Here is a 9,473-nt window from a genome sequence, read left to right as displayed (position 1 = left end):
AGGCACAATCGCAGTAGTTCTCCTGGTGCCGCCTTAGCCGATAGAGCGGAACGTAAGGCAGCAAAACACAGGAGCCGGGCAAACCCAACATTTGACCAAAGACATGATTCGGAGCTGATGCATATAAGGCCAAACTCGCGACGCCGAACACTCCCTAAGGTATTCGGTCTTTATAAAAACGGGCTAAGCAGTGCCCATGATAATAAGCCCCTGGTGTCTAGGTACGTGTGAAATTCTGAAGTGGCCACATGCCAAGACGCCAGCCTCCTCCTCGGTTATACTGTGAATCCGGGGGATGTGCATCAACAAGAGACAGTGAAAAAGGTTTACGCAGGGTCTTAATCTAAAGAGAATCCTTGGGACGGGTCCCTGCTGCACGTCTGCACCTATGTCTCCGTTGCGCCGTGTCCTGGACGGGTGTAGCATGGTGTTCATTTGTAAAAGAGAGGAACTTAGTTGAAAGAAGAATAGCCGTGCGAAATATATGTTGTACTAAGTAAACAAAGTATAATTCAAGATGGGGAAAATTGAGCCTTATTGTCGCTTATTTTACATATGCGGAGCCCCTTGTATAGGGGTGTGCGGCTACAAAAACCTTTATCAATTATAAGTTTGCTCCGGACTCGCCTAGCCGTGTCCGTGGTCTTAATGACCTGTTAGATGCTTTTGTTGGTGAAGCTGTTTTAATGTGTGGTTGTCAAGGCAGCCGTATAGTCTTCTGCGCGCGAGGAACATTCAATATTTCCCTTTAGTGAGATGATGCCTCGTGGGCCGGGCATCTTAAGCATGAGAGATGCATAATGCGGTATTGCGTTAAAGCGGGCGAAAGCTTCGCGTCCCAGTAGTGCTTGATAGCCACTTGAAAATGGGGTGATGTGGAAGGTTAGCTTTTCGCGGCGGAAGTTATCGGGGGAACCGAACATTACTTCTAGCAGGAGAGAACCCGTGCAATGGGCATCCGGGCCTGGCATTACTCCTTTAAAGGAAGTGTTGCTATGGCGAATTTTTGTTGGGTCCATCCCCATTTTGCGGACTGTGTCCTGATATAGCAGGTTTAGACCACTGCCGCCGTCCATCAGGACTTGTGTAAAGTGGAATCCGTCGATTATGGGATCTAATACCAAGGCGGTCCAACCTGCGTTCTGGATACTTCCGGAGTAATCCTGATTGTCGAAGGTGATCGGTTTTAACAACCAGTGGCGAGACTCCTTTGTGATAGGCCGCATGGCGCGTATCTCTATAGGCGCCACTTTGTTTTTCCCTTTTGTCACGTGAAGTAAGTTTACTGTTTTGACTTCTTGTGGGAAATTCTTTTGTTTCCCGGTGCTCTACTTGTGGGGTTCGTCATCGTCCTCACTTGGTGTATCTAGCCCCTTGTGTTCGGCGTTGAGTTTGCTGGATTGCTTGAAGACCCAACATTCTCTGTGGGTATGGTTTGCAGGCTTCTCGAGAGTGCTGTGGATTTGACGTATTTTGTCCAAGATTGTGTTTAGGCTAGATAGCTCATCCCTGTTATCCTTGAGGGGCAGCTTTTTCTGACCCTGCCGAGAGCTTTTGAATCCGATGTTGACTGTCGTGCTCTTCAGGCTGTTTCCCTTATTTCGGCGCTGGTCCTTGCTGCGACGCGGTTTCCCATTTCCGTCCCTGACTTCAGATGTACTTGGGTCGCTGGTGCTGCATCTTGCCAACCAGCTGTCCTCTCCCGCGCAAAAGCGGGTTATGAGGCTTGTTAATGCGGCCATTGTTCTTGGCTTTTCTTGGCTGAGGTGTCTGGCGAGCCATTCGTCTCGAACGCTGTGTTTGAAAGCTGCTAAGGCTTCGGCGTCCGGACAGTCGACTATCTGGTTCTTTTTAGTAAGAAATCTGTTCCAGAGTTTCCGAGCTGACTCTCCGGGCTGTTGAGTTATATGACTTAAATCGTCTGCAACCGGAGGCCGGACATAGGTCCCTTGAAAATTTGCCCGAAAAGCATCCTCGAGCTCTTCCCAACTTCCAATGGTGTTTTCGGGAAGGCCTTTAAGCCAATGCCGGGCTGGCCCTTTGAGCTTGAGGGGTAAGTATCTTATGGCGTGGAGGTCGTCTCCTCTGGCCATATGGATATGGAGGATATAGTCCTCAATCCAGACTCCAGGGTCTGTCGTTCCGCCGTACGCCTCTATGTTTACGGGCTTGAATCCCGCTGGAAATTCATGGTCCAACACCTCATCGGTGAAACATAGGGGGTGTGCGGCACCCCTATATTTGGGTGTGTCGTAGTGTTCGGATGTTTGTTGTGTTGCATTTCTTACTAAAGCTTGCTTTCTTGGCCCGTAGATAGATCTGGCTGGGCCATCTTTTTGATGTGAATCCTTGAGTGGGTTGCGTGCTGGCTTGTGTGCGGCGCCTCTTGCCGCTCTATATTGGCCATGGGGCCATTTATCCGACCGGGTGGCTTCCTTATTTGTTGATTGCGGAGGTTCTAAGGCCTCCTCATCAAATTCAGGCAGGAGCTTTCGCTTTGGGTAGCTTTTTGTGTGGCGACTGTCGCCGTATTTGTCTGCGGTGTTGAGTACTTTGCTCCACCTGATTCTGAGTGCATCTTCCGCAGTTTTGAGCTTCCGCTTCTGCTTTTTCAGGCTATGCGTAGTGGCGACGAGCCTTTTGTGGAGGTTCTTCTGCTCCAGGAACTTGTCCGGCGTGAGGTCGACCGGACTGTTATCTTTGCCGGGGACGGGTTGTGCGGTTTGTTTATCCAAGTTTCCTTGTTCGGACGGTTTCTCGATGTCATGTTCATCATTCACCGGCTCACCCTGCTCTGTGGCTGGGTCTATATGACCGCTGTCTCTGTCGAGGCGGGGCTTGGAGCGGCGCTTACGCCGCCGCTTTGACTGCTTTTCGGAGGAACGACCCTTCGTTGCGTCCTCCCGTTCGTCCTCGTCGTTTCCTTTGGGTGTGTCCACCATGTAGACCCTGCTGGTAGATGGCGGACCGGCTGAGTGCCAACAGCCGACCCTCTTCCAGCAGGTCAATGTCATCTTCTCGTGCTTCCTTGGCCTCTGCCTCGGTGTACATGGTGATGCGAGGTGAGTCAAACTCGATGTCGGTTGGGATGACCGCCTCGGAACCATACACGAGGAAGAAGGGGGTGAAGCTGGTTGACTTGTTCGAAGTGGTGCGCAGACTCCAGAGGACGACCGGCAGCTCGTCGATCTAGCAGGTGGCCGAACGCTCCAAAGGCTCGACCAGTCGGGGCTTGATTCCGGACAGGATGAGGCCGTTTGCTCGCTCGACTTGGCCATTTGACCGTGGGTGGGCAACGGACGCTAAGTCCAGTCGGATGCCCTGTGTCGTACAGAAACAAGCCAAAGCTCCCTTGGCAAAATTTGTGCCATTGTCGGTGATGATGCTGTGAGGTACGCCGTACCGAGTGGTGATGTCTGCAATGAAAGTCACAGCAGTCGGACCGTTCAACTTCTTGATTGGCTTTGCTTCTATCCACCTGGTAACTTTATCCACGGCGACGAGCAGATGAGTCATGCTGCCGCATGCTGTCCTGAATGGTCCCACCATGTCCAGTCCCCAGACGGCGAAAGGCCAGGTAAGGGGAATGGTCTTGAGTGCAGAAGCCGGCAAATGCTGCTTGGAACTGAACTTCTGGCTCCCCTTGCATCTCTTGACCAAATCTTTTGCATCTTCTAGGGCAGTCGGCCAAAAGAAACCATGGCGAAAGGCTTTGGCTACAAGTGATCTTGAGGCCGCGTGGTGGCCACACTCGCCTTGGTGGATATCTTTGAGGATTGCTTGGCCCTCTTCTGGCTCTATGCAGCGCTGGTATACACCAGTGACGCTACGCCTTACGAGTTCTCTGTTGATGATGGTGTATGCTGCTGCCCGACATTGCACCTGTCGGGCCGAGATCTCATCGTTTGGCAGCTCCTTGTTTACCAGAAAGTTAAGGATGGGCTGAGCCCATGATGGTGTTGAGACTTCCTCTGTTGTGAATACTGCCACTTTCACTGGGCGGCTGGGTTGGGAGGTGGCGAGCTGGAGTCGGCCGCCGCTTGCTGTGTTCTTGCAGTCCCCGAGCCGACTGCTGAAGTCCCCGAGCCGACTGCTGAAGTCCCCGGGCCAAGATCTGAAGTCCCCAGGCTGGGTGCGACTACCGCAGTCCCCGGGCCGGGTGCGACTGTTGTGGTCCCCGGGCCGCCTGCCGAAGTCCCCAGGCTGACTGCTGAAATTTTGGAGCCGGATCTGACTGTTTCAGGAGCAGCTGACACGAAGATATAATCTGACTCTAGCAAGGGCTTGATGGACGGCTTGAGGAGTCGCTGGAGGGATACGCCGGCTGGTATGGCTTGCCGGGTGGAGCCAACCCGTGCCAGAGCATCTTCTTGCTCGTTGTCGCTTCGTGGCACATGGAGGAATTCACATCCTTCCAAAATCCGCCGAGTTGCTGAACGAGGAAGCGGTAACTTGCCATGTTTGCATCCTTGGTGTCCCAATCGCCGGACGACTGCTGGACTACCAAGTCGGAGTCACCGTAACACAGAATTCGGCGAATGCCGAGTTCTTTGGCAAGCCGGAGTCCATGTATTAGTGCCTCATACTCGGCCACATTGTTGGAGGGAGCAAAGTGGATTTGCAATGTGTATCTGAGTTTGTCGCCTTTGGGAGAGGTGAGGACGATGCCGGCTCCCAAACCGATGCGCATATTTGAACCGTCAAAGTGCATCCGCCAATGGGTGGAGTCCAGCGCTGGCCGCAGGTACTGGGTCTCGGCCCAGTCGACAAGGAAGTCGGCCAGAACTTGGGACTTGATGGTGGTGCGAGGCTGGTAGAAGATGGTGTACGGGGCCAATTCTATGGCCCATTTGGCCACTCGGCCTGAAGCGTCTTGGCTGCCTATGATCTCGGCAAGCGGAGCAGTGCAGACAATCGTGACAGGGTGCTCTTGAAAATATGGCTTCAATTTCTTGGCAGTAAAGTGTACGCCGTAGCACATCTTCTGGTAGTGGGGGGTAGTTCTGCTTGGAAGTCGACAATACCTCACTTAAATAAAATACCGGTCTTTGGACCGGCAGAACCTTGTCGTCTTCCTTACGTTCGACCATCATGACCGTGCTGACCACCCGACTAGTGGCGGCAATGTAGAGGAGCATGGGCTCCTTATCAGTCGGTGCGGCTAGGACAGGCGGCATGGTCAACATCTTCTTGAGCTGGAGGAAAGCCTCATCCGCCTTGTCATTCCACTCGAAACAAGTGGTTTTCTTCAAGAGCTGGTACAGGGGAAGGGCCTTCTCGCCCAGCCGACTGATGAAGTAGCTTATAGATGCCAGGCAGCCGGTGAATTTTTGGACATCTCGCAGCCGGATGGGTACTTCCATCCTCTCGATGGCTTTGATCTTGGCCGGGTTGCACTCAATGCCGCGTTCGGAGACCAGGAAGCCGAGGAGCTGGCCGACCGGTACTCCGAACACGCATTTCTCTGGGTTGAGCTTGATCTAAAACTGGCGCTGATTTTCAAAGGTCTCCTTGAGATCTTCCAATAGGGTACTGCGCTTCTCCGTCTTCACCACAATGTCGTCCACATAGGCGTGGGCGTTTCTGCCGAGTTGCTTGAGGAGGCACTTCTGCATGCAACGCTGAAAGGTGGCGCCGGCATTCCTCAAGCCGAACGTCATCGTCAGGTAACAGAAGGCTCCGAATGGTGTGATGAAGACGGTCTTTAGGCGGTCTGCCGGGTGGTCGGCCCGGCTCTAGCTGATGGGCTTTTCAGACCAATGCATGAACTCTGGAGTGGTGGAAGCAACCGTGTTTACTTCGTGGTGTTGTTGGCGCCAGCTGTGCTTATCGCTGGCCATGCTAGTGAAGACGACGTAAGCGCCATGGTCTTCAGGGTAATCATCCTAGACTTGGCCGACTGTACACCATGCAAATCCCGATACCCGCATTATCAAAAGATAGCGTATGCGGTCTTCATGGCATCTCGAAAGCTGTGACATTACTTTCAAGAGTGCTCGATCACGGTGGCCTCTGAAGTGTCACTCAATGACATCATAAACAATCGAGACACCACCGGCCGCATTGCCAAATGGGCTATCGAGCTCTTGCCATTTGAAATGACATACAAGCCACGCCGAGCTATTAAATCTCAGGTGTTGGCCGACTTTGTCGCTGAATGGACAGAAACCGAACTCGCTAAAGAGTACATCACATACTCCAACTAGGTGATGTGCTTCGACAGCTCCAAAATGTTAGCCGGATTGGGGGCTAGGGTCATCCTAATATCCCCTACAGGGGACACAGTCTGTTATGTATTACAAATCATGTATACGAATTCCAATAACATAGCCGAATATGAAGTGCTCCTGCACGGACTCCGGATGGCCGTTTCTATGGGCATACAATGCCTTGAGGTGTGTGGGGATTCGAGCCTCGTGATATCTCAAATAAATGGAGAATTCGATGCAAAAGATCCAAAGATGACGGCCTACCGCAACGCTGTACTTAGAATATCATCTCGCTTTGAGGGGCTCGAGTTTCATCATGTGGCTTGAGATAGTAATCAAGCAGCAGACATCCTTGCTCGAATGGGCGCTAAATGTGACCCCCTCCCACCTAACACCTTTTTGGAGAGGCTTTTCAAGCCATCTGTGGTATGGCAAGACGAGAGCGGAAATAACAGTCCGGCACCAATCACATCCCCGGACACCGAACACGATTCAGATATCATTGGGGGCTCGGGCACTGAGCCAACGCCTTCCACTCATGTAATCATGGCGGTTATTGCTCCATGGACCGAACCCTTCTTGGCCTACCTTAATAGGCAGGAGCTCCCTAATGATCAGAACGAGGCCCGTCGCATAGTCTGATGCTCCAAGGCCTACAAAGTTCATGAAGGAGAACTCTACAAGAAAAGCACTACTAGAGTTCTTCAAAGATGTTTCTCCGAAGAGGAGGGGCATCAGCTCTTGGCCGAAATACATGATGGCCTCAGCAGCCATCATGCTGCAGCTCGGGCTCTTATAAGCAAATCCTTCCATATAGGCTTCTTCTATCCCACGGCCCGAGCAAATGCACAGGCCCTTGTACAGTGTTATGTAGGATGCCAGCTCTTCGCCAATCAAAACCATATGCCTCCTACTACCCTAAGAACTATCCCCATCACCTGGCCTTTTGCGGTCTGGGGGCTAGACATGGTCGGACCCCTTAAAGGGGGAAGCCATAAGAAGAAATATTTACTGGTCATGTTGGATAAATTCACTAAGTGGATAGAGGCCAAACCAGTAAAAACAGCTGAAGCCGGACCGGTGATAGACTTCATATGCGGTGTCGTACACCGTTATGGTGTCCCACATAGCATTATTACTGACAACGGCTCCAACGTCACAACTGATGAGGTAAACAATTGGTGTGCTAACCTGGGCATCAAGTTTGATTACGCCTCCGTATATCACGCTCAAACAAACGGTAAAGTCGAGCGGGCCAATGGCTTGATAATGAGCGGCATCAAACCCAGACTAGTGCGATCCCTAAAGGAGTCAGATAAACACTGGGTTGAGGAACTTGATTCCGTACTCTGGGAGCTGCGGACCACGCCCAACCGCACGACCGGATACACACCATTCTTCATGGTGTACGGCGCTGAGGTTGTCTTGCCCTACGACATTATTCATGATTCACCTCAAGTGTGCATGTATGAAGAGAGAGAGAGAGAGAGAGAGAGGTCGAGCTCGATCGGCAGGGCGACTTAGATGGCCCGGAGGAGGAGTGTGGTGTCGCAAAAGCCCGTTCTGCTTCTATCAACAACAAGCTCAAAGGTACCAAAGCAGAGAAGTGCGGGCAAAGACTTACAATGTAGGTGAGCTTGTTTTACGCCTCCTAGAGAATAAAAAGGACAAACTCAAACCAAAATGGGAAGGTCCCTTCATTATAGATGAAGTTCTGATAGGAGGAGCCTACCGCCTTCGCAATGCATCGGATAATCGCTTAGAGCCGAACCCTTGGAACGCTGCCCGGCTCCAAAGATTCTACGCATAAGTATGGCCATGCTTCTTATTCGTTCTTTTGTCTCCTTTTCAATTTTTTCCTTTTTTAGTTTTTTATACGTTTCCCATGGTGTGTTCGGATAGGCCGAACACTTGAGGGGTACACATCCTTAAATGTATACACCCTACCATGACCGGGGGCTTCTGTAAGTAGAAGCTTATTATTATATCAAGCCTAGAGCTCACAATATATGTGTCGTTTTCGGATATACATCCTTTCTTGCCATTATATGCACCTCTATGACTTAAGTTTTTTGCCAAGCTAGGTTGCTTCACTCCTATGCTTATGCCCTATGTTCCTGATTGTTCGGCTAGGGCATAAAGGGAGCAACTCTTCGATTGTTGCAACCGGGTCATCCGGACATGTACCTCAGACGGGTGCAGCCGAAAGCTAGCGTTCTTAAGGGAATAATTGGTCGGCACTAAAATGACATATTGTTGTTGTATTGCAATCATCTTTAAACACTTCGAGACGGTTTTTCCGTACTACGAACCACATGCCCCGACACGTATAATCATAATATGCCGACCCAAGGAAAGGAACCTTTAACGAAACTATTTTCCTTGGAAGATGTTTCTTACATACCTAAAATAACATACATCCTGAACTCGAATTTTTTGTCTGTTCGAGCACAATGACTGGGTTGCCTGGTTTCCAGAAGGATACTTCTTTTTGTCCTACGTATCCGGAAACACTCCACCATTATTGGTCTGGAGGTTAAAGCCGAAAGCCTGCGATGACAAGATCATTTCACATGTTCGGATCAAACCATCGGTTGACCATAAATGTACATTGATACATTAAGTTAAAAACCTATTCCTTCTCCATGTCGTCTATAAGGCTGTCTAATCTGCAGTCTTCCTACGAATATTTCGCAGCAATCATTACTTGATCATAGACTAAATTTAAAGGGATTTCCTTCCCATCTGGTCCCTCTGGTCCTACTCGGGCCATATGATTGGGATCCAGTTTCGAGAAGTGTGTCTTCACCATGGCCCAGGCTTCTCGTGCGCCTTCACGGCAGGCTGACGTCTTCCATAGCTCGAACCGGCGCCGGGCACCTTTGAACAGGTTCGCCAGGCCCTCCATACTTTCTGGAGGAATGTCAGATGGCCATAATGCCTTCACCATACTCCTCATGGCTTTCTGGGCCCGAGCATGCATAGCGGACAACTCCTTTAGCACATCGCCTTGAAACCCAGGCACTTCCTCCTCTGGTCGACTAGTTAATAGACCTGCCGCAAAAATTCATGATATTCCGCATTATGGACTAAACATGAGTACATATGGTGGTCCTGAATAAGAGGGGAAAAACATACCGAACATGCCGCCTTTCAACTTTTCATTTTCCTTCTGAGCAGCTGATAGTTGAGCCTTCAAGCTCTCTATCTCTTCGGACTGTTTTTCCTTTTCCTCCTCAAGTTTTCTTTCCCTGGACGCGCCCA

The 9,473-nt window shown here is 50.8% G+C and overlaps 1 pseudogene; it reads right to left on the bottom strand.

Annotated features, from left to right (window-relative positions):
• Positions 1-3,302: 3,302 nt before the first annotated feature.
• Positions 3,303-4,690, bottom strand: LOC147991067 (uncharacterized; annotated as a pseudogene).
• Between the last annotated feature and the right edge of the window lie 4,783 nt (positions 4,691-9,473).

Source organism: Triticum urartu, chromosome 1A (assembly GCF_056163025.1).
Source record: "Triticum urartu cultivar PI428250 chromosome 1A, HENAU_Tu73, whole genome shotgun sequence".
NCBI lineage: Eukaryota > Viridiplantae > Streptophyta > Magnoliopsida > Poales > Poaceae > Triticum > Triticum urartu.
This window is presented reverse-complemented; position numbering and strand designations above follow the sequence as displayed.